This window comes from Lissotriton helveticus, chromosome 2_1, assembly GCF_964261635.1.
Source record: "Lissotriton helveticus chromosome 2_1, aLisHel1.1, whole genome shotgun sequence".
In the NCBI taxonomy this organism is placed as follows: domain Eukaryota; kingdom Metazoa; phylum Chordata; class Amphibia; order Caudata; family Salamandridae; genus Lissotriton; species Lissotriton helveticus.
This window is the reverse complement of record NC_136059.1, coordinates 452,213,551-452,238,957: the sequence shown is the minus strand read 5'-3', so window position 1 is coordinate 452,238,957 and position 25,407 is coordinate 452,213,551. Positions and strand designations below refer to the sequence as shown.

General features: G+C 44.7%; 1 protein-coding gene across 1 annotated transcript in view; it reads left to right on the top strand.

The window, feature by feature from the left end:
- DHX29 (DExH-box helicase 29) overlaps nucleotides 1–25,407 on the top strand; it is a 980,951-nt gene that overhangs the window by 388,576 nt on the left and 566,968 nt on the right. The gene's annotated exons all lie outside the window — the stretch shown is intronic.

The following is a 25,407-nucleotide window of genomic DNA, read 5'->3' as shown; positions in this document are numbered from 1 at the left end:
TACCCAGGAATTGGCCACGGCTCGGAAATGTTGGAATAGATATCTGCGAAGAGGATCTATAGGGACCCCTACGCCCCTGATATACCATTGAAGATGTGCAGGACTCTGCCACATGGGGTACCTGGCAGAGGTTGGAAGCCTGGAAACAACAGGGATTATCGACGATAGGTGACCTATACGAGGACGGTGCCCTGATACCTTCTGACAACCTCCGCGACCGCTATGAACTGCCGGGGGGGGACTTCTTGTTATATACTGCGCTCAGGGCAGCAATTCGAAAGCACTGGAGGGCGGGCCTAACAGAACCACCTACTTCCATGGGCTGCCAATATGTTGTGGTTGCTGCGGGAACTATTAAGGCAGTAACATGCTTATACAGGCGCATGACACAAGAAGCCCTGACCCCATTGACAGCCTTAAAGACGAAGTGGGAAGCTGACATAGGGCAAGATATCCCAGATACGGCATGGAATGAAATAGTGGAGAGGGCCTGGAAAAGCACGTGAAACGCGCGTTCCCAGTTAGTACATTTTCACGTCTTACATAGGGCTTACCTAACACCGGTCCTGTTGCATGAATATTTCCCAACCCAGTCAGCGTCCTGCCCAAGGTGCGCAATGGCTGACGCTGATTTCAAACATATGTTGTGGGATTGTCCGTCTCTTGACTCTTTTTGGAGGGGGTGTGACGGCTCTGTTGACAGATGTAACGGAAAGAGACCTACAACCCTCCATGGCACACTGTATCCTCCATTGGTTTCCTCACACCTCAAAGAACAAAATCACTAGCAAATGTATAGACCTGGGTTTCCTGCTAGCCAAGAGAGCCTTAACCTCCCAATGGAAAGCGAACAAGGGCCCCAGTTTAGATAAGTGGAGGGCTGAACTTCGAAAGTGGGCCGACTGCGAGGGCGATGTCCGACTACAAATTGCACACAGAACAGGTACTGAAAAGGCGTTGGAGAGGGCGAGAGCATGGGGTAGGCTGATCATGGAACTTACACCACCTGAGGATGAGAATAGTCCCGAAGCACACGCACCATAGTTTGACACAGCACCTACTGGGATTCCATTGTGCGCTGTCGATGAAATGCTGCCCCTGCCCGCATGTGAGAGCCTCCCTACCAAGGTGCTTCCATTTGTCCCGTTGCTTAACATGCTCAGGAATATGGGCCCAGTTACGTTCCAATGAGGGCACACTATGACACGCCTGGGGGAGGAGGGAGGGGGGGACTTGTTGGGGAGGACTAGTATTGGTTGGGGTTGGATGGGGCCGGGGGGGGGGAGGGGGGGGGCAGATGATAATGGACAATTATGCGGCATCCACGCATGAATTGCACGGACACCGGTGATACGAACTGAATGCAGACGAGACAATGGACTTTCCTGCTGCAAAAGTCCTGCTTCACTAATGAACACCTTGTGGATTGCAGATGAATATGGCTGTTATAATACTTATTGATACAGCGTATTGCTTTGTTATCAAACTAATAAAAATTGTTTAAAAACAAAATATTGCGATAATTATCGCTGGCATGCAAAGCGATGGGAAAACCAGCAGATAACACTGTAAAGCTGGTGCTAACGCATGTTAGCGCTGGCTTGCTAATAGGGCGATAAAAATATCTGCGCTTTACCAGCAAAAAGGGCCGCTAAAGCGGCGATAAGGCCCTTGCTAATATGCCCCCTAGAGATTACATTTAAAGATCACAAGTAACGCACCTCTGTCCTGAATTGCAGCATGCACTATTATCTCTGAATTCTAATGCTCAGGGCACCTAACCTAATTTGGGCAACAAAATTCATTGGAGAGTTAAAGTATCTCTTCTTTTCTGAGTAGATACATGCGATTCATTAACCCTATTGCTGCAGAGCTGTATATTACTTTCAGATTCACATGTCTGAGTCCTGGGCAAAAGCATTCTTGCATACTTCTATGGTCATTAAAATAAAGGTAAGGTTTAGCTGGTTAACATATTTATGTATTATTTGGTAGCATTTATATAGCTCAAACTTAGAGCGCTTTAAAGCTTATTACATTACACAAGGTAAGGTTTTTTTGAGGCACTTGGGAGATTAAGGGGCATATTTACAAGGGAAGTGGTGGAGTGAGGCGTTAGCCTTCTTGGCTGACGCCTCACCCCGCCACTTCAGAAAAGCAGGGCTTCACCATATTTACAAGAATATGGTGCAGCCCTGGGTTTTCCCCTGTGCTGGTGCTACACTTAGCCTAGCGCCAACGCAAGCAACCTTGCACCATAGTACAAGTGTGTCTGCGTTGAGGGGAAGATTGTTTATGTGTAGGAAGTTCTCCCTTCCTGCATATAAACAATCTTTAAATGCTGGTTTGTACCTTCTATGCGTGCTGCTTAATACAGCACAAAGAAGTTGCAAAGCAGCATTTAAAAAAAATGATTATGTGCAGGAAGGGGGACCTTCCTATCAATAAAAAATCATTCGTCTTTTGCTGTTTTCATATGTGCTGCACAACGCAGCACACATGAAAACAGCAAAAATGAGGAGAAATGTAACATTTCTCCTAGTTGCGCCAGGGTAAGACCACGTTTTCCCTGGTCTTAATTCTGGTGCTGCCTCCTATTTACGCCTCCCTTGTAAATAGAGGGCAGCGTCAGAATCAATGGGTGTTGTGGTGGAACGCCCACAGCAACACCCATTGCCCTCCCCTTTCACGCTTCGCATAGCGTGAAAATGGCCTTATTTACAATGCAGCCTTAAGCCACATTAAGTGGCTTAACGCTGCCTTGTAAATAAGGCGTAGCCCGTCGCCCTGGCAACATCGTAATAAGTGATGTTCCTGTGGTGATAGGGGCTTGTAAATAAGCCCTTAAGTGATTTGCCCATGATCACAGGATTTTGAGCCGACTCCTGGTCTTGAGCCTGTTTTCCAAATTCCGAAGTCGGTAGATCTTGCCCTTAGATCACATCTCCACGTCCTCCTTAAGGTTACTCAATTTTAAATGTGCTCCCCACGAATTTGTCTTTGAAACACTTCCTGCAATGGTTTAAAGATAGCCATTTTGGTCTCACGTAACCAAAATGGGTTCCAATTGTGTGAAGAGTATAACATCCAGCTCAAGCACTGCTTCTCGTTCTGTCAGGCCCTTTGGGTGAAGGGCATATTGATGTTTAAGATTATTAAACGTCTCCATGCAACGATAACTCTTGATTACTAAACCAGGACTACGCGTCCCATAATGTCCTGATTTGCTGTTGAAATGGCGAGACTGGAAATAGCGTCCTCCTGATACGAGTCATTTGGTAATTTTTTTTCTGGTGTTAATTTTCTTTGTGGGGGGTGGCATCTTTTCTCATGCGTAGATTAGTGATTCTTATATTTTATCCCAATTCATCCCATTTCGTGTCTGTTCGTTCAAGTGTGGTTTCCATTTTCTGGACCATATCTATCACAGATGATATTATTGGATAATTAAAATAAAAAAAAACATTGGAACAATCTCCCATCGCTAAACCCATTTAATCTTTAAAGTTTCTTTTCCTTGTTTGAATGTGCCTGAAAGGCTCGTAAATAAAAGGAGGGGGCGAATTTCTGATTGAATAGTCTTAAATCTTTTAATCTGAATCTTTGGGAGGGCGGGAATAAGAGCAAGGTGTGGGACATGGGTGCATTTTTTTAAAATTTATTTTATTTTATTTATTGCATTTTTATAAAGCGCGGACTTTACCCGAAGGTGTCGGAGCACTGTACAATAATACCAGTTACGTTACATGAGAGAACTGTTGCAGGAATAGAACAAACAACAAGCATTGGCATTGCCAATAGGTCTCGCTTGTGGGACCTTATAAGTATTTAGTTTTGCAGCACAATATCCGATTATGCAACTCGGATATTGTGCTGCAAAACTAAATACTTATGAGGTCCCACAAGCGAGACCTATTGGCAATGCCAATGCTTGTTTGCTTTTGCAAATCATGTGACAACAGCGTCATGGGACACTGGGTTTTCAAAAGTTAAGACAATTATGTTTTTAGGAAAGGTAGTTGCCGTGAGCAATTGTTTAGATTTTTTATGAAGTAAATATATTGGGAGATTTTCAAAGCAGACTAAACTGCAGAGTATCACTGAAGCAAAGTATTCATTTATGTGAACTACCAACTGACGCTTTTCCCCAAATTGGTTTCAAAATAAGAAAGCTTTAAAATAACGGACAAACGTTCACACCCGACCTGTGCAATGTGGCGTTAACACAATGCTTTGGCACAAACAGTAACGTGGGCGCAGTTCAGAGAGGCCACCTGTGAGGAGGTGGTGAGAGACACAACTCACACTAACTTTCAACCAAGCAATACAGCATGCTAACCGGGCTACAAAGTGTTCCAGGGCCTCGTATGCAGCGCTATTTAAATGCCAATCCAGTACATATTCGTGACCTGATGAAGCACTATGGGTCTATGTCACACCTCTACTTTCGATGAGTTTATTAAAAATAGCCCCTGTGAGCCTGAATTGATGTGACACGGATGCATCACAAAAAATTGGGTACAGACATGGACGAGATCGAAGGCAAGCAGGCGAGGGATAAGAAACAAGCGGTATAGGCAAAAAATGCAAGTTATGAATGGAACCAAAAAAAAGACCGCCAGTGAGAGAGACGGGACGTGATCTACGAATAAAAATGCAATAAAACATTAATAGGCGAAATATTCTCCATGTAAGAGAACCGTCGAGGAGAAAGACGAATGAGTGAAAATGATTTACAAGATAACGAGGGCTGAGGCTAAAGAGGTACGGACAGTGGAAACAGTGAAAAGGGGATGAGGAGGTATTAAATGTGCACGAAAAAAGCAAAACGGAATCTAGACATGGACTGTTGAACGAGTGAAAGGGAACAAGAAGTCAAATGACTGGGTAAAGAAATAAAATATTTAACAAGCAAAAGCAAATGGAAGCAAATGGTGGGGGCCTGAAGGAGGAGGGGGTGCGAGGGATGAGTGAACACGGCCTGGGGGAAGCTGGCTGGGGAGGGGGAGGAGAAATGCAAGGAAGAATAATTAGGGGAGGAGAAGCCGAGAAGCCGCAGAGCGCACGCTGGGCGAAGCCCTTTGATGTGCTCTGCGGCAAGATGCAATTAGGAGGGAGGGAGGCTGATGCGCGTTCATGTTGATCACGTGGTTCACGTGAACTTCGTGAAAACGCCAGGCAAAAAGCTGGTGGTTTCACGAGCAGTTTGCCTACTTGAATTCTCGCTCCGCTCGATGCGCTTGCGCGCATCGATAGGTCGCGAGACCTAAAAATAGCATGCCATAGAATCGGAGCGACGCAGGCAAAAGGCACACAATCTCAAGCACAGCATGAACAGACTGTACAAGCAAAACTAAGAATAAATATGAAAAATTATACAATGACTAAAGAACTTCCTGGTGAACAATAGCAGGCCATAGAATCAAAACAACGCAGGCAAAAGGAACACAATATAAAACGCAGCAAGCACAGGATGTACAAACAAAAATAAAAATATTTGTGACAAATTTACAATGACTAAAGAACTTCCTGGTGGGGTCTGAGAAGGAGGGAATTAATTCTGAAAGTGTCTTTGGAATAAGAGAGATTTAAGGTCCGCTTTGAAGATCTCAATTTAGGTGATGGCACGGATCGAAGGAGGAAGCGAGTTCCAGATTCTCACCGCATTACCTGAGAACGATTGTGAAAAAGTGTCATTGTAAAGTAATTGCCTAAAATACTGATGTAGCTAAGTAAGCGGAGTACCTACAGCGGTGAATGGATTGCACTGGCGGGTCCTCTAGTACGGTGTACTCTGGGGTCTCTGGTTCTGTCCGATCCTTCACTCAGCTCCAGATGCCGTCTCTGGGGCAGCTCAGGATCCGCCAGTGGTTCTGCGCCCTCTTTATGTGTAGGGCCAGGAGCCTGGCTCTCCAGGGACCTCTAGTGACCGTGTCCGGTACTGCAGCCCTGTCCCCCCAGAGCTGGTCGCCAGTAAGGGCGTGCGGTAGTGCTCCTTACCGTGGAGTCTTACTCTCCAGGGACTTCTAGTGACGGCGTGCGGTAGCGCACCCGTGTACCAGCAGAGCTAAGAGTGTCGCTCTCCAGGGACCCCTGGAGTGTGCGATAGTGCACCTATGTACCCCTTGCCTTAGAGCATCGCTGTGCTGTAGTGCATTGCTATTCCACCAGTGTTGGAGTGTGTCTCTTCAAGGTCCTCTAGTGACAGCGTGCAGTAGTGCTGCCCAGTTGCCCGCCGAACTGAAACTCTAGTGACAGCGTGTGATAGAGCAGCCCTGTACCCCCTCCCTGTCTTGGAGCCTCGCTCTCCAGGTACCTCTGATAACAGCGTGCGGTAGTGCAGCCTTGTCAAACCAGAGCTGGACCTCTAGTGACAGCGTGCGGTAGTGCAGCCCTCTGCCACCAGAACTGGACCTCTAGTGACAGTATGCGGTAGTGCAGCCCTCTGCCACCAGAGCTGGACCTCTAGTAACAGAGTGCGGTAGTGCAGTCCTTTCCCACCAGAGCTGGACCTCTAGTGACAGTGTGCGGTAGTGCAGTCCTTTCCCACCAGAGCTGGACCTCTAGTGACAGTGTGCGGTAGTGCAGCCCTCTGCCACCAGAGCTGGACCTCTAGTGACAGTATGCGGTAGTGCAGCCCTCTGCCACCAGAGCTGGACCTCTAGTAACAGAGTGCGGTAGTGCAGTCCTTTCCCACCAGAGCTGGACCTCTAGTAACAGAGTGCGGTAGTGCAGTCCTTTCCCACCAGAGCTGGACCTCTAGTGACAGTGTGCGGTAGTGCAGCCCTCTGCCACCAGAGCTGGACCTCTAGTGACATGTCGCGTGTGATAGTGCAGCGCTGTACCCCTTGCCTTAGACTCGCAGAGTTCTTCAAACTGTGGGGCGCGCCCTACACTCTTACCTTTGTTTTCCACTGTCCCTCCGGAACAGCAGCCAATTAGCCCGGGTGTTCGGTGGTAACGGAGGGCTGTAGGGGGGAGGGAGGGAAAATCGGTGGGGCACAATTGTATATTTTGAAGAGCTAATCTTCCCAAAACAGTGTTAATTCCTAGATCTGAAATGCTTCAGCTGCAGTAGAATTCAAAGAGTCTCCTCTGTTATGAAACCGAAAGCAAAGAACATTTCAGCTCTAGGATTTAACCCCTTCCTGGGACGGTTAGCTCTAAGCTCTTCCCAGAATGGAGTGAACGTTTTTCTTAAAATTACACAGGCATCGCCTGTGGTATCAATGCCCCTGTGTATAGCCTCATTTCAGGGCAGCGGTAACTTCAGAATCTACAGAGAACAGTGGGGCATATTACCAACAACTAGCGATAATTATCGCTATGTTGGCTTAGCGGCAATATTTTTATCGCCGAGCTGCGGCGATTTTTATCGCTTAGGAACCTTGCTATTATCAAGGTTTATCTCCTAAGCGATAAAAATCGGCCGAAATGCATGAATATCGCTGAAAAGTCCGCGATATTCATGCATTACCAAGCTAATGCCCTTAGCCATGTTATCCACCTACCATTGGATAACATGGCTAAGAACTGCTCAGGGCAGGTGTTAGCTTTTGGAGATATTCGCGCTTAGCGCAAATATCTCCAAAAGTTGGTAATAGGAGATAGCGATGTTAGTGACTGTTTCCAGTCGCTAACATCTTGGCACGCCCACTTTGCATGTCATTAGTGATAAATATCACTGACATGCAAAGCGGGGCTCAAGATGGTCGCTATCTCCTACTGCGACAGCTAGGTAATAGGGAGATCATTTTATCTCCGCTTTCTTGGCTTTTAGAGCCAAAAAAGCGGAGATAAACCCCCTTGATAATATGCCCCAGTGTTTTTTGTGCCCATTTTAGAATTAAAATTTTTGCGCTAAGAGAGATTGAACCTCAGATTTTAACCTCTTAAGTTCCAGCACAGCACTTTACATAAACCACACCCTGGAGTTCCACTGATTATTCTGCAGTGCATGTCCTCTGCTTCCACCTTCCACATGCCATGCACGGCATGCCTGCTATAGATGTCTACATTTCCCTAGTTCCATCTCAGTTTGCATTTTTTTGTATTCTAGTAATATTTTAAAGTGCCAAAAGGTAACAAGATACCATCACTGAATACAATACATAAGTAGGCATTTAACATCTGCGGAGGCGGCCACTGTGTTACACATGCGCCACCCGAAACCCAGGGGTTTCAACATTTATCATAACGTTAAATCAATTGCCTTCTCTACAGGAATAATTAGACAATCACAGAGATCCCTATCCTTTCCACTGCTTCTGGCTGAGGTTTCTATAACCTTTTCTATTTATTCTACCCGTACGACTTTCATACTTAAGTATGTCATCCAATAAAGTGCAACGGGCACCTACTCTGGACCAAAAGGATGAATGTCCTCTCGCCTACACCCAATTGGCTATACCTGCATCCAAGGCCTGCACCTGAGAAATACTGGGAGAAAAGGGGAGGAGAGTAAAAGTGACAGTTGGTTTATGTGTTGCTTTCAGTTACTGCACATCTTCCTTCAGTATAGGACAGAGAGGCAGCAACACCCATGGACTCTTGTTGTAAAATGTGCCCTAAACATTGGTTTACATGCCATTCCCACAATGCATTGCACATTCGAAGGTGATGTCCTACATGTGTGATGTTGTCTGCGCTTCTGTCTCAGTGCCCCCCACCTTTCCACCTGTGCTGTCTCAGAGAGCTGTAGGACACCCAACAGGCGCGCAACGCCCACAGGGCTAAAAGGGCTTTAGCCCCCCACCCCATTGTGACTCAGCCTGGACGCTGCAACCAGGGCCGGATCTAGGGTGGTGTGAAAGGTGCCACCGCACATGGGTGCTGGCTTCTGGGGGGTGCTGTGTTTGCAAGTACTCTAACACTGTTGCATCCCTCACTGTGCACTCACATGGGCACTCCTGCCATCCACAAAGTGCAGAGGGTTCATGTGCCTTCTACAAAGAATGTGTACCATGCAGATCAAAGAACTGAGTGTGAGTAAACTATGAGTAGCGCTATTAAAAAATTGCAATGTTTGTCAGAAAGGTGCTATAGAGAGATGAGGTGCATTGTTGGTGAGTGGTACTGAGGGAATTTACAGAGAAGGAGGAAATGGGAGAGTGTATCAGATTCCAGAAATTTGTCATGTGGCGGGGGGGGCTCGACATCTAAAACAATTCAGCTGGGGGGGGCAAAACCTACTAAAGTTTGAAGACCTCTGCCTTAGGGCCACTTTCTACAGGGACCTCTAGTGACAGCGTGCGGTAGTGCAGCCCTGTACCCCTTGTCTTGGAGCCTCGCTATACAGGGACCTCTAGTACCGGCCTGCGGTGCTTCACCAGGTGCTGGTGCCAGACTCTTGATACCTTTTGCATCTAACTGGGTCTGTTACTGCAGCCGATGCTAATGTTAAAGACATCCCGAGGAAACGTTTTAACAACCGACTCGGAAAACGAAGTATCCTGTTTAAATAAAAATGTGTACATGTGTATTCCGTGTAATACAAAATAGTAAAATGAAGTACATCACCTTGCTCTCGTTGTGTTTACATAACATTCTATGCTGTTCAAAAGTAAGGTAATGCACATCTACCCCGCTGTGCACCTTCCGATCTCACTGCCTCTCTCCTCTCACGCATCCGTCTGGTTGTCTCTGGCCAATTGTCTCTCCAATCTCAAACACCTCACCTTAGTCCCTTATACTGCTTCTGTGCCCCAAACAGATCACACGTTTGCCATGTGCAGTCATAGTTAAGAGAAGTAAGTGTCCAGTGGCTGTACTGGCTGAATGTCTCGGACAGTCCGGTTTTCCTGCAAACGTACTGCATTGGTGGCCACCGCTAAACCTGCTGTACTTCTGAAATGCCTATACAATAAAAAAAACTATTTTTTCTTGTTGTTTTGTATTGGAGTGGGCAGAGGTGTAACAGGTCAGCAGTAATGTTATCCGATGCCGGAACCGGATATGTGTGACACGTCATCCGCGGGCCACGCCTGGCTAAATAAAAAGGGAGGATTGGCATGTGGTTCATCTCCCGATCCATCCGCCAGTGTGTGTGCCTTTTAGTGTACCCCATTGGTTCCCAAACTGTGCACCGTGGCTTCCTGGGGAGCCGATAAACCTAGCCAGGGGAGCCACGCACCAAGCACTTTAATGCATTTAATGTTGAAGGATCTGTTGGCTTCAGTTAAACTAATTAGACTGAAACTCATGATGTCGATGACTTGTAGGTGACATGCCTAAACCTGTAAACGTAGTGCTTAATTGATTGCATGTCGAGGAAGATGACCTCCATATTATTGGATCCCCATGTTCCAACACTAACAAAATAAATCTGGCATCTCCTGCTTACTTTGGGAGACTCGTTAATAGTTTAGTTATCAGGAAAGTACAATTGCCCTGTCTATTAAACACATTAAGTAGTATTAAGTATTGACACTTGTACTTGAGCCATACATATCCAGTACATATTTCTTTCAGTACAACCACATTTCTAGAAAGGCCTGCTTTCTCCGTAAGTACACAGAAGTAAAACACCATATACAGCATATTGCTAACATTTGGAAGCAAGAAAATTGTGAGTCACCCTGCTGAGACAGGTGTGTTGGCACATATGATATGGGTAGAAATGGAAGTGCATGCAAATATTCTTCAGCGCAGAAATACTTTAGCAATGGGGCCTATATGCATAGGGGTGCTATCTAGCACTGTAAATGGGGTAAAAAAGTTTGAGAGGGTACTCTAAAAAAGGCATAGGCAAAGAAGTGTAACTACGAATATTTTATTGGAGGCGCCGCCTTAGTAATACGAAAAATTATAATACCTTCATCAGCTTCATCCCAAATATTTTCAGGGAGAAACATACAAGTACTCCCGAGGCGGGGCTTCCATCACCCTCACCCTCCAAAAAAACTAACAGTGGGGAGCCACGGGAAATGGCAAATGGGTCAACGGAGAAGCAGGCCGAAAAAGTTTGGGAACCAATGACTCCATAATTGTAGGCCCTGTCCCCATGTTCACGCCACCACAAGAAGGTTCCATAGCAGCTCACTGTATTTTAAAACAGCGGTTCGGGATATCGTCATCATTTGAGCAGCTTACAGTGAACAAGCTTACACTCAGGCATGTCAGAGTGGCCATACATAGGATTGCAATAAAGTTGGAGGGGAAAACACTAATACATATTGCTATTTAAATTAATGGGTTTTACAAGATACAAGTAATCATACACTAATTTAATAATGGAAGCTGGTTACCTTATTAAAACTATAGTTTAATCTGAACAGTTGAAAGTGGGGATAAAGGTGCCTAAGTGGTCGATGTGAAATAGATGAGAAGTATAACCGTTCCATAGATTTTTCCAGTTTCACTTACATTAACAATAATTCCACTAATCAGATACACATTTGCAAAAATTCCCAGCTTCAATGGAGAATTATGAAATCTACTGTTATGACGATGTGCAGCAGAATTGGGCTGACCCGATAATGGCTTCATAAAGTGACTGTTTCAGTCTCCCAGCCAACCCCATTTCCCCAATATATGCATATATATTCACACCAAACCTGTGATAAGGTTTTGTACCTCCATGTTCTCGAAATTGATCTACTCAATGCAAGGTTGCCATGGGGAAAAACATTTGCTAAGATGTCCTAGCCCTATTTGGAGGGCCAATGGGGAAACAAAACATGGGCTACTGGGCTGAACCATGGGGGTTGAGTTATTTTACCCTTCATGTCCCATAGGCCTGACCCACTATGGGTCCTGAGCAACTGGGCCAAGTACCCCTTCAGCACTTCACTCTCAGTGGTAGCACGGGTTGAGCAATTCCAAGGCTTCTCAGAGTTGGGGGTGGGGGGATTGGTGGTAGAGGGAGATACAGGGTGGGTGAAGACAGACTCACAATTTGAAATAGACGCAGCAATAGATGATTGTTCAATCAAATATTTGCTTGTATGAGATAAGGACTATTTTGATGTATAACTGCGAAGTAAAATACAACATTGACAAACAATACACTCTGCCCCTGAGGTTAGGGCTCTCGTGTTTAACGGGCAGGTCCCGTAGCCCCAATCCCCTCAATCTAGCGTTAGTGGTCTTTTCCCATTCACTATAGGCGACATTCAGGTTAAGCACCACTAATAGTACAAATCGTAGTAGTCCCACCCTGACTCTGTATTAAAGTCAATATTAAGATTGTAGCGCTACGGTGCATTTTGGCGACAAAGTTTCCCCTGGGCCGTTTGGCCCGAAATTAGTCTTAGCCAGACCAGTAGGCTCCAAGCGACCGTAGCCTTTGAGCACACCCCCTCTGCAGGAGTTGGAGCTGCAGCGGAAGTCTCTGGTAAATCTTTCTCGTGCAGTCCAGGCGGTAGCCCTCAGCAACACTAGAGTTCCCCCACATGCCGTTCTGGAGTGGCCAGGGGGTTCTTGTGGCTCCTCTAAGCTGGGTAAGTTCTTCCCCTCATAGTGGGGGCAAAGGGGTGCGACATCCTGGCGAGGGCTTGTAGATACAGCTCAAGCCTGCTTGTATCAACTCAGCAGCCTCTCTCTGATGACAACCCTGACTAGCCCACACTCCTTGCTTGGCTACGATCGCCCCCTCTGGCATACTGGGCCAGTGTCCCTCCACAGCCTGCAGATTACAGCCTGCTCGGCAAGGCAGCATTCTTCATGGTGGATCCCCTGGCATTAGGGGTCGCTGACTTCACACTACACATGGGTGAGGACCCTTTTGGTGGAGCAATGATCATGACTCACTTCACTGTGGCCCTCTTCTTGCATACATGGTTCATTGACTTTCCCTGCACAGCGATAACAACTGATCGGTGTAGCAACAGTCTCCTCACACTTCGCTAAGGGAATCCACTCATCAGGATTTCTCACTGGACCGCCCTACCTCCAACACTCCTCTTCCTGATGGGGCACACAGGTTTTGACAATCAGGCAGGCACTGGTGCTCCATTGCAGGTGATCTTGGATTTCCTGGGTGATGTCACCTCACCCAACTGGGAGACCTGGTCACAGGCAGAAGTCTTGCAGAGCTTCTCCTCTTTGCAAATCCGGACTGGCTGCTTGATTGTTGACTATCTTTGGGATCTCAAGCTCCCCTTCTTATAGTCTATTTCTGTACACCAAATGTGATTTAGAGTCTTAGTCTTTGATGTTTGTGTTGACGGTCTGCATCCTTTTGAAGCACTAGTACTTAATTTGAGGTGGTGGTTGCCGGTGAGGGCCACAGGAACTCATTTTTGGGAACCAGCACTTATTTTGCCTCATGAGACAAACGCACAAGAGAAGATAAACACACAAAATTGAAAAATGGAGGAAGAGAAATGCGGAAAAACTATCACAAAGGGAGAAAGCAGGAATCTGCAAGAGTGAACTAAATGGGCAGGGAGTGTCTGGAAGTTTATTAAAGAGGCACAGGGTGCATTTAGGACTACACACCACTTCTGAGTTTGCACCGTCACTCATTATACAAGTTAACCACTTTTTTTTGTAGGTCAAATGTTTTTATTCAGTATTATAGGCCATAAAATCAACAAGCATAAAAGCTACATCCAATATCACATTAAAAGATACCATATAGTGTTTGTTTTTCTTATCAAAGAATAGAATTTAGAAAAGAACATAAAATGTAATGTCGTCTGAGGGGCGCAGCGATCACATGGGCACACAGTCAGACTAGCAGAATACACAACAGTTTCTGGGAAAGCAACCATAAAATGCACACTATTAAGTCTCTACCTGGTAAGTACATATCTATGATGACTTTTTGAGACCAAAAGAAGATATGATTCCATACCAGATCTACATTTTATAAACCTATATAACAATATAGCAGATGTGGAACTTACAGTAGATCATTTTTATTAACGATGTGCAAAAATAACAGAACGTTTACAGAAAGAAATGAGATCCTCAATGTTGTTAAACAGATATGGAATATCCAGACTGTGGCTATCTTTTTTTTATATAAACATGGGATCTTCATCAAATTGTCTAATTTCATACAACCTAAAAATAAAAATGGTGTCCGACTTCATTCAAAAAGGCAAGGAAAGTAAAAGTGGTTGCAGTCTGCAACAATCACAGATATATTCTAATCCTAATTCAGAGTGACATATATATATGTTGAGGTGCTCCGAGATACTTTCAAATTTCTTGTAAGGAAATCATTCTCAATTGTTTGGCTAGCGGGATAATCTAGGACTCCCCATAGCCCAGCTCCATAGGGAGCAATCGAGACACCTTTTGCTTTATATACCTCCACTGTCTCTTTAAGGGGCTTGAAACCTAATTTTGAGGGCAACTTTAAGAGTGCCTCTACGCTCCTCACAAAATTGACTATCAAAGCATGTCAGCATGTCCCAGTGGTAAGGTTAGGTAATTTTTATTTGTACATGATTAATTACAACCTATAGAAAAACAATTAAAACATTGCTAAAATTACAAAAAATTCATTTAGTATGTCTTTCTAAAACGTAACATTTTTACTTAATCTCGGTTTTTAATCATCATTGTAATTAAGAGTTCGAATGCTTCAGGGAGTCATCACAGAACTGTTCAGTCTGACTTTTGTTGATCCGCATTCGGCGTGCTCTTATGTCTTTCTGCTACTAATTCTAAGAACTGTGTGACCCAACAGTTCAACTTTGTTTTTGTTGGGTTAATACACAATTTGACCGCTTGCCTGCATGTTCGAACAACATGTAGTTTAAAAGATGGACGTAGTAAATTGTAACTCAGGTCCTTTAATTTAGGGCAAATGCAAATTACATGAATGATATCTTCTTTGCCAGCTTTGCACAAGCGACACTGTTGCAGGCAGTTTTTTCTTTCCCAATGCGGCAAGTGAGGTGCAGCTGGAATTACCCCACGGCGTAATTTTAAAAAGTTTTCATTTGTTTTTAAATTCATTCCACTGTTAAGATAGGCTAGAGGTTGCAGTGTTTTATAATCGCCGAGTGTGATCCAGCTATGCGCTCTTTTGGATAATGTCTCTATCCTCAATGGAGGAGATGATTTGTGCTGATTTTGTCACGCCTTTTTAAAAAGAAATGAGATCAGTAGGGGTGCCCCAGAGGTCTGACAGTCCCAAGGCTTGGAGTGAATCAAATAAGTAGTCTCTGGCTGAGGATTTTCTGTGTCGGAGCAACTCTTCCCATAGATTTGAATTTTTAAGAGCCGGCCTCAGCGCTACGCATCTTGTGCCAGCCAATAACAAACGCACTCTGTCTTTCCAGTGTTTGTTTTAAAAGGCCAATTTCTAGCCGAATTTGCGCTGGAGAAACGTATCTTGGCAGATTGAAGATTGCCCTGTATGATTTGGCTATCACTACTATATCTAATAGTGTAGCGTCTTTACCTTGAAGAGGTTCACTCCCATATGTAATGGTCGGCTGTAGCTTTGCTCGCACAACCTGGAGCAAGGGGTTAAACGTTAAATCTGGAAGTTTAACCTTGAAGGATTTTATCGCCGGGCAAGTCACAGTTCCCTTTCCTCGTAAGGACTCTAGTTGGGGTTTGAACGAGTTCTTGTGGTTCAAAATTACTCCCAAGTATTTGAGGGTTGTTACCAAATACAGCTCTTGCCCATTTAGTTGTCAATTGAGTTTCCTCTTTTTTCGGTAGTTCACTGCCATGACTTTGGATTTGGCAACATTTATTTGCGAGCTGTTCCTTTCCGAAAAGGCGTGGGTTACATTCAGGAGATGTTGGAGGCCGATAGGAGTCCGACTTATTAGAACCAGGTTGTCCGTGTACAACAGATTGACAGTGGAATGTGCCCCTGTTTTGGTGCATGGCAGGTGCAGTTGTCGAGTTCTCAGGTCTCTGGCAGGTCTGCAAGAAAAAGGTTAAATAAAAACGGAGCTAGGACGCAGCCCTATTTTAACCCTTTTGTTGTCGAAATGGGTTTGGAGAGGTGTTTTCCTGCTCCTAATTTAACCTTGATCCAGGTGTTTGTATGCAGTGATATCAGTTGATTTAAGAGTTGTTTAGGTATTCCCCAATTTTATGACATGACACTGAGGCCAACATTATGTAAATCTCCTTTATTGCGCAGCTCACAGCAGCAACAATGAAGATATCTAGAACTTAAAAAACATTCTAAGATACCATAAAGTCCGTGAGCAGGTAGTCTTCTCCCTTTCTTTGTTGCTGCTGCTCACAAGATAAGTACATATACTTTATCTGTTCCTATTCTATTCTGTACTTGTTGATCATTTTGTTGCTTGATATGGGTGTCTAGTGACTGGGTAAATGTACCCCCCCTCCCCTCCCCTTTTGCAGCACTGAGACTGTTTATTTTAATTCACTCTCAACGATTTTTTATTACTCTTAGCGATTTTTCTTTGTTACTGACTAGTTTATACTCCTGCTTCTGTCCTTTGTTGACACTTGCGCTCCTACGTACATTCCTTTCAAACCTAATCTTTTTCTTCACCCGACCTGCCTCCCAAGCAGCGTCTCTCACGCTACCATTTTTCACCCGGGGACGGACGGAGTTATTCTCAACTCCCTCTGACCCACTCTTTCATTTAGTTTTGTTTCTTTCCCCAGCTCTTTCAGGCAGAGGAAAGCTCCTCTCCCACACGAGCGGCGTCTGTGAAACGCTGCTCGCATGCTGAACGTCATCGCATAATGTCTCCGTGGTGACCGGGTGGCCTCACCCAGAGCTCGGGAAGGCCTCGTAAGGTTACCACGGTAACACACCATAACAAAGATCTCTTTAAAGATCCCGGGCTAATTTTTCAAGCGCCACATCAAAAATATTACAAACATACGCTTTAAAAAGGGGCGGTTTATCCTTACCTCCTCTTCCTTGAATACTTCTTGTCCATCTTGAGCTCCAATAATTTTTTTTTTTTTAAAAGGACAAGTAAAATAGAGAAAGGACAACCATGAATACACCATTTAAAGGAAAGCCCCTTAGCTTCCCAGCCTAAAGCCTTAATTAGAGGAAATGCCCTTAAACTAAGATGACATTTTAAGACTAGTTAATGACATCTAAGCATTAAACACACAACCTTTAAAGGAAAAGCCCTTCGTAACTTAGGCATCCATTTTTGAAGACCTCCATCAATCACCACGACAACCAGACATTCATTTTATCCCTAACATTCAAACTGTTTCTGTCAGTTGTGCCCTCAATACCTATCTACCAAACCTCTGTACTATGTCTGAAACTCCTTCAACCAGCTCAATGGAGGATAAAATAGAGGGCCTAATTACAAAAGCGCTTGATAAAGTAATGGGATCTCTAGATGACACCATTAGTAGAAAACTTGAGACCCTATCATTTAAAGGCTGGACATGCCCAACCTCTCAAGGTGTACCAAAAGAGACGGCACAAAGAAAAAGGACAATTGTTGACAACCCTCCCAAGGCTACCAAGAAGGCTAAACTTTCTAACCCTACAATTTTGACTTCACGCGCTGGCGGTGACAGTGATGGTGCCTCGGGCACGACAGATGGGCTGGGGAAAGGCCCTGATTTACCCATCCCCATTGACAAACAGGTGGATGAAATTGATCTTTCCTATTCCTCGGACTTCGACTCTGAGGAAGAAGGCAACATTTTGGACACACCAGGAGAGGCATCCAAGGCCTCAGGATCTACTGTGGGAATCCTTGACCCCTTTGGGGAATACATGTTTGACCCACTCCTCATTAAACACCCCCTCTCCCCGGAGTGGGTCCCCTCTCAACATATAGGGGAATACATTTCTTTCTGGCTCCGTAAGGAGATCCCTAAAGAAGTCAGGTCTCGTCTGAGATCTAAATGCCCTCGCAACTCCCTCCCTGACAAGGTAGCCCTATCACATGGATAGCAAGGTGGTGGCATTCATTGCCAAAACAGGAAGAGACCCAAGAAAAGGTCGACAAGGGGTTTAAGTCCTGTCAGGAAAGACTATTAGACATTACCGGCCCACTGACTAAGATGCTCGAACTGGCGGAGAAAGCCTACCTCAATAACACTCTCTTAGACCCAAAAGACCTGCGCCAGTGGGCGCAAAGAACAATCTGCCTACTAGGCAATGCGAATACTGCGCTCTCAAATGAAAGACGGAAAAGTGTGCTCCTAAAGTTTGATCCAAAGCTGGTTGAGCTGGCTACCAAGGAAGGAGGACCGTCCTCCCAAGGCCTTCTCTTTGGAGAAGAATTTATTAAAGAAATGGGCAAGTACGTGGGAGTATTCAACTCCATCCAAAAGTCCCAAAAAGACAAATAAAAAAGTAATCAACAACAGAGGAGTTTTTACCAGGGCCGGGAGGATGCGGGGTCGATTCCCGGGCCGAGGAATTTTCTTATCAAGACCCTTCCTGGGACAGGGAGGAAAGTTCTCTCAATCTGGTCAGTACTCATTTTAACCCCAGAGACAAAGGTTCCGCCCGAGAGGCTTCAGGGGTGAAAGCCGACAAATACATTTTTCATCAGGTAAGTCTAATCAAAGACCCTTCAGATACCCCTATAAAGGTGGGAGGGAGACTAGCCCTGTTTTGTGGGAACTGGAATATGGTGAGTCAGGATCCTTGGGTCTCAGATACAGTTAGAGGCTACAAATTCGAATTCATAGATTCACCCATTCAAAAGAGACTCCCTCGAAAAATCAGTTTTTCAAGAGAGGACTCCGCTCTAGTATCTCAGGCGGTAAAGGACCTCTTCGCCAAAGGCGCAATCCGAGAGGGGAAAGAGATTGGCTTAGTCAGCAATGTCTTTCTAGTAGAAAAGAAGGACAAAAAGATGAGACCTGTGATAAATCTAAAAGTTAAATCAATGGGTGGTTTACTGCCACTTCAAAATTGAGGGAGTCCACCTCCTCAGGGATATCCTAAGAGAAGGAGACTGGCTCACTCGCCTAGATCTGAAGGACGCTTATCTAACTGTCCCTATATGACCCCCACACCAAAAAGTCCTCCAATTCTTCTGGGAAGACAAACTATGGCTGTTTTCCAGCCTTCCTTTTGGGCTGTCATCAGCCCCTTGGTGCTTTACCAAGATTCTACGCCCAGTGGCGGCCTGGTTAAAAAGCAAGGGAATAAGGCTAATCCTACATCTCAACGACATCCTGATAATGACACAGTCCAAGGAGGTCCCCTCTCAACACACAGGCCTGACGATAAAGATTTTGGAACATTTGGGTTCGTCATAAACTCAAAAAAATCATCAACAACGCCAGCCCAGGACATACAGTTCCTGGGTTTTACGGTCGATACTGTCCAATCAGAGTTAAAATTACCCAGGGAGAAAGTCAGGAAAGTCAGGAAAGAGCTGAGGAAAATTCTAAAGAAGCAATGCTTCCCTCCCAGGTCTTTAGCCAGAGTACTGGGCCTCCTGTCCTCAACTATCCAAGCCATATATCCGGGCCCTACAGAGACTCAAGGCATCAGCCCTGAGGAACAACCCTTCCTATTCTCAGAGAAAAGAGATACTCTGGTGGTTGAGGAATGCAGAAGCCTGGAACGGCAGAGCCATCTTTTTCCAATCTGTTCAATCCTTATGGGGACCCTTTGGACTAGATTTTTTGCAGACAGACTCAACAGTCAACTGCCAAAATTCTTCAGTTGGAGGCCGGACCCTCAGGCCTTTGGGATAGATGCCTTCCTGCAGGACTGGGTTGGTCTGAACCCTTATGCCTTCCCTCCTTTTGCCATGCTCCCACGTTTTCTTCTCCAGGTTCGGAGGAGGAAGGATGCAGTAGTAGTAATAACCCCCCTTTGGAGATCCCAGGCTTGGTTTCCCATTCTGATGGAAAGGAGTGTAGACTTCTCAATCCTCATTCCTACCTTCAAACTGGTATTGACGGGTCCTCACTGAGATCCCCATACCCTTGTATCTCAGGGCCTCCTGCCTCTGATGGCTTGGAGGATTTCAGGAGACAGTCCCGCCCCCCAGGGCTTTTGGAGAACGCTTTCAGACTCATATCAGAGTCTTGGGCACCCGGCACAAGGAAGGCCTATAGACTGGCTTGGTGTAAATGCGTTTGTTGGTGTGTTCGACGGAATTACGATCCCATTTCAGTCGGTCTAATTCAAGTTATTAGTTTCTTGTCTGAAATCTTCGCCTCAGGCCTGGCTTATGAGACCGTTAACGTCTATAGATCGGCAATTGCTGCAGGTCATTGCATAGTAGACGGTACCTCAGTAGGCCAGAGCTTGCTAACAAAGAAGCTCATGAGAAGTATGTGTGTTTTTAACCCTCCTTTACCTAAATACTCTGCTTTATGGGACGTGAGAGATGTCCTTAGATTATTCACCGGATGGGGTGAAAACTCTTCCCTGTCTTTAAAAAGACTCCCCTATAAACTAACTGTCTTGTTGTGTCTCGTATCCTTCAGACGAACATCGGATGTGAAAGCTTTAGATGTGTCTAGTAGGGCTTATCAACCTGAGGGGGTTTGTTTCTTCCTAAAGAAAAAGACTAAAACCGTGTCATCTTCTGTCTTCTATCCCTCCTTTCCACAGAACGAAAGCTTGTGTGTTGTGAAGTGTTAGTTGGAATACGAAAAGAGAACATTGGGATTAGGAAGTTCTGTTGATCAATTACCGATATCACACAGATCCCCTCATAGAGCGGTTTCCTCCCACACCTTGGCTAGATGGGTTAATGATGTTATGAAAGAATCTGGAATTGATGTCTCCATATTTGGTGCTCATTCCCTTAGAGGGGCTTCTGCTTCAAAAGCCTTTGTTTTGGGTGGTAGCCTTCAGGATATCCTTAGGGCCCCAGACTGGTCGAACGAATGCATTTTCAAAAGTTGTTATTTTAAACCTGTAACAAATGGTATCGATAACGTGCTGAACACACTTTCAACTTGCATAATGTTGCCTCTGTGTCATGCCATTTAGATTTTAACAGCCTGGTGGGCAGAGAATCTGAATTTTATTAAAGACACGGAGGCCAGGATTATCACTCCACATTGATCCCACCCTGGAATATAATATTGTTCTTTTTCTTTCAGATTAATTGGCTTCAGAGTCCTCTGAGATGTCTTATCTAAAGAAAGGGTTTTGAAAAGGATTTTAAAGTTACCTTGTTCGTAAAGATTTTGGAAGTTATCTTGTTCGCTACACAAAGAAGGGAGAAGACTACGTGCTCACGGACTTTATAGTATCTTAGAATGTATTTGAATTTCTAGATCTCTTCATTGTTGCTGCTGTGAGCTGCGCAATAAAGGGGATTTGCATAATCCTGGCCTGTGTCTTTAATAAAATCCAGATTTTCTGCCCACCAGGCTGTGAAAAATCTAAATTTTCCAGTTTTTGCCAGAGTTTGTTTTGATCAACATGATCAAAAGCTGCAGTGTAATCAATAAAACAAAGGAAAAGGAGTTTTGGTCTCTTTTGCTGCATCCATCAGTAGGGTCAATGCCATGATGTTTGTTATGGTCCCTTGACCCCGGCAGAAACCTGTTTGATTAATTGGGGTTATGTAATTTTCGAGTGCCCATGATGTTAACTCCTCTAGTATGGTTCCTGTAAAGTACTTGGCCTCCACGACAAAAAGGGCAATAAGCTGATAGTGATTTGGGAGTTTCCTGTTGCCCTGTTTGAAGATTGGGATTATTACTGCTCTAAACCAGGACTCCAGTAGTGTAAAGGTGTCCTTTATATTTTTTTAAACCGGCGCTAATGCTACACTCCAAAATTCAGCATCTGATTTATATAGCATTGGTGGAATGCCGTTTGGACCGGGACACCTGTTGGTCTACCCCTAGCTATTTGCCTCTTAATAATAGCCACTGGTGTGGAGGCAGAATGTTCAGTCTCAGTAGAGGGAAAAGATTTTAAGACTGGCATTAATTTACTTGTACATGGGGTGAAATGGGTCCTCTTAGGTCTGATTCCTCAATAGTTGCCGTTGTATGGCCGTTTCTTGTTTTTTCCCTGCAGAATTCTTTACTGGGCCCTTTTATCCCTGCATCTTCAAGACGCTCCCCATTATCAGCGGGTATGCAGTTAAAATGATTGAAGAGGTATTCTGTCTAATGCATCTTCCGTGATATTAGAATGTAAGCTAAGGTGGTCTGGATTCTTTATTCATTTGATCATTTGCCAAAACCTTGAGCTGTTTATCCTTTTAACTTCGTGGAGGAGCTTGGCCCATAGTTCTTCGTTTTTTTGTTTCTTTTTTTCCTATTTCTTCCTTTTTAGCAGCTGTTTTGTTTCCCGTAGGACGTTTTGTAGATCATGATTTAATGGATCTTTCTGCAGCTGCCTCAATGTTCAGTTTATAATCTGCTTTTAAATTTTCATTTCTGGGGTGAATTGTAATTTGGTTGTTGTGCCCTTTTGGTAGTTTACTCTGTTTGATGATCCTTTTAATAGTTTCTCGGCAACAGCTAGGATGAAGTTTTGCCATACTTCTACTGTTTTTTTTTTTGTCCTCATTTGCCATCTCTTCGCCCCTGAATTTCGCGGTACCGCCCTAGGGCAACTTATCCCATATGAGGGGTTTTCTTAGCTCTTAGGAGGAAGTATACCACCTTTACCGGTCTTCCACAAGACTTTTACCCGCCGAGATCTGAGAAAGCTTAATCATAGGACTTCAGAAACACCTTTACCTTTACCGTTACAAACCCGCCCTACACCCAAAAAATACCAGTTTTTTCGTGAGACTTTCAATTGAGTGTGAAGAGTTTTTGCCTTAAGACATATGGTGCTGATATTGCTTGGATTGCATCTAAGCCGCTTAAGATGTTGATACTTATGGATAGTTCTATCTTTGGGAGTGAGTTGGCTTTTATTGTTGCTTCTTGAGGCAAGTGGTCGCTATATTCGCTGGTCCCTATCCAAAAGGCCGTTACTGTACCAAGCATGTTTGAGGATGTGAATGTAAAATCCAAATGGGAATATTGCTGTTTTGAATGAAACGTTGCGCTTGGTGGGTCGTCCTCCTTGAAGCGCTCGTTTAAGGCTCTTAGGTGAAGATATTCTAGCTGCCGTAATAGGTGACTTGAGCAATTCGTTGGTTTCTTGATGTTTGAGGAGCCCTGTCTTGGCACGCTAAGTTCTTGGTTAAGGGCATCACCTTCCCCGGAGCTTTTAAGATACATGTTGAAGTCACCTGCCAAGATAGTTTAGTCGATGTCCTCTTCGTCAATTATCTTTTTCGTTGCTTCTATCAGTTCCTTGGCGGCTTTCCGTTTCCTTTTCGGATGGATGTAAGCGTTGATTACTATAACTTTTTTACGTGTGCTCTTTAACCAGAGTGCGATTTTTACCACCTGAATGGCGCTTAAGTCAAAGTCAAAAAAATGTATATAGCGCGCTACATACCCAGAGGGTCTCAAGGCGCTTGAGGAAGGGTGGGGAATTACTTGTCGAATATCCAAGTTTTAAGTTGCTTTCTGAATGATAGGTGGTTCTGAGTGAGGCGAAGGTGAATGGGGAGTGAGTTCCAGGTTTTAGCTGCCAGGTAGGAGAAGGATCTACCTCCCATGGTGGTTTTGTTGATGCGGGGTACGGCAGCAAGGGCTTGGTTGGAGGAGCGTAGCTGGCGGGAGGGGGTGTAGAAGGAGAGTCGTGTGTTGAGGCATTCGGGTCCGAGTTCGTAAAGTGCTTTGTGTGCGTGGGTTAAGAGGCGGAATGTTATTCTCTTATTGACGGGGAGCCAATGGAGGTTTTTCAGGTGACTAGAAATGTGGTCTTTACGCGGGATGTCTAGTATAAGTCTGGCTGAAGCGTTCTGGATGCGTTGGAGTTTTTTCTGAAGTATTGCGGTGGTTCCGGCGTATAGGGTGTTACCGTAGTCCAGGCGGCTCGTGACCAGTGCGTGGGTGACCGTTTTTCTAGTTTCGGTGGGGATCCAGCGAAATGCTTAGGGGTGTTATTTGAGATTCTGTTGTTATGGTCACTCCTATTGTTACTATGGAGGCCAAATCATTAAGCCCCCCGATCGGCGACCAAAGTCGGAGCATTTTTTTGTTTGGATACAACAATATGTATATCCTTGGAGTTTGAAGGCCTTTTCCTCCCAGGTCTCTTGCAGCAATAACAGATCAAATGATTTTAAATATTGCATGAACTCCGGATCCTCACGTTTGCTAGCTAAGCCATTGATGTTCCAGATACATATGTTAATTTGTCTAGGCTTGTCTAAGGCATGATCAAGGTTACTTTCACTTTGTCAATTTGTATGATCTGCTATATTGATGGTGCGCTGAAATTTCCTGCTGTTTTGTGTGGTAACCGTCAGAAGGTGACGTGGGTCCCTTTGATCTTGTGCTGGAAAAAAGGTCTTTGTATCTTGAGAGTACACTCTCGGAGAAGTACTTGTTACTCCCTTTAATGCAGAGTTGGTGTTTTACTGAGGTGGTATCCCAGTGGAAGGTAAGAAAGATGTTGGATAGGGAGGTTGCTTTTCAATTTCAAGTTTTATCCCCCATTGCTTAAATGTAAACACTTCTTCCATAATTCTTTTGACTATTTCTGTGGAGTTCCAGGTCGCTTTGGTTGTTTCTGAACATTGTAAACTGTTGTTTGGCTGAAACTCTATTTGGAGAAGATAGGAGGAGCCAATATTATCTAGGCTTACGATCGAATGTAAATGCTGCAGTATATTTCCTCTGTTCAATATGTCGTCTCTGCCTCTAGACATATATTCTGGAGTAAAAATAATTGTGGTTGTGCTATCCCTGTGCTGTACTGCAGTTTGCATTATACAGGATCCCTCTCTTCCGATGTGACTGGACTGGGGAGAGCGGCTTAGGCTGCCACTTGTGGGGCAGGTTTGTTGCATGCTTCGCTTCCTTTCTCTTCGTAGGACCCTGGTGGTGCTTGTTGTACCCCCCTTTTGACTTCTGTGGTAACTCCGCATTACTAGTCTGTGCGTTGTCACATATTTCTGTAATTAAAGTTTGTTCGGTATTACTGGTCCTTGTTAAATCAAAGTGATGTGCAGTTTGAGTTGTTTTTGTTTGAGGGAGGATTTGTCTAACTCAGGCGATTTGTCCATCATCGGCGAGGTCAACAGGGTGTTTTTTTACGGTGTCATTTCCAGAACAGGGCAAGAGCGATGCGACCCCGCTTTAGCTGTTTGCTCCTTTGGATGCCAAAATATTAGAATCTCCCACTCCTCTGATTCCGGTTGACATTGTCATTGCGGTTGTTTCCCCGAGGTGAGACTGACAGTTCGTCCCTAGGAACAGTGAAGTTTCAACAGGATTGATATAAACAGGACTGGAGTCAGTTTTACTTAATAGAAGTGGTGTTTGTAGCCCTTTTATATCACCAGTCTTAGAGTAAATAGCTGTCCCAGGGTCCTTCAGGAAAGAACATTTTGTATATATCTTTGGCTGGTGGGTGCATATTTTTTTCCTTAGACATTCCTTCAATGGTTATAAGGTTGTTTAAGTCCTTTGACATTGTGAAAGACGATGGTTGATGTGGCAATAACTGCGGTGCCTGCG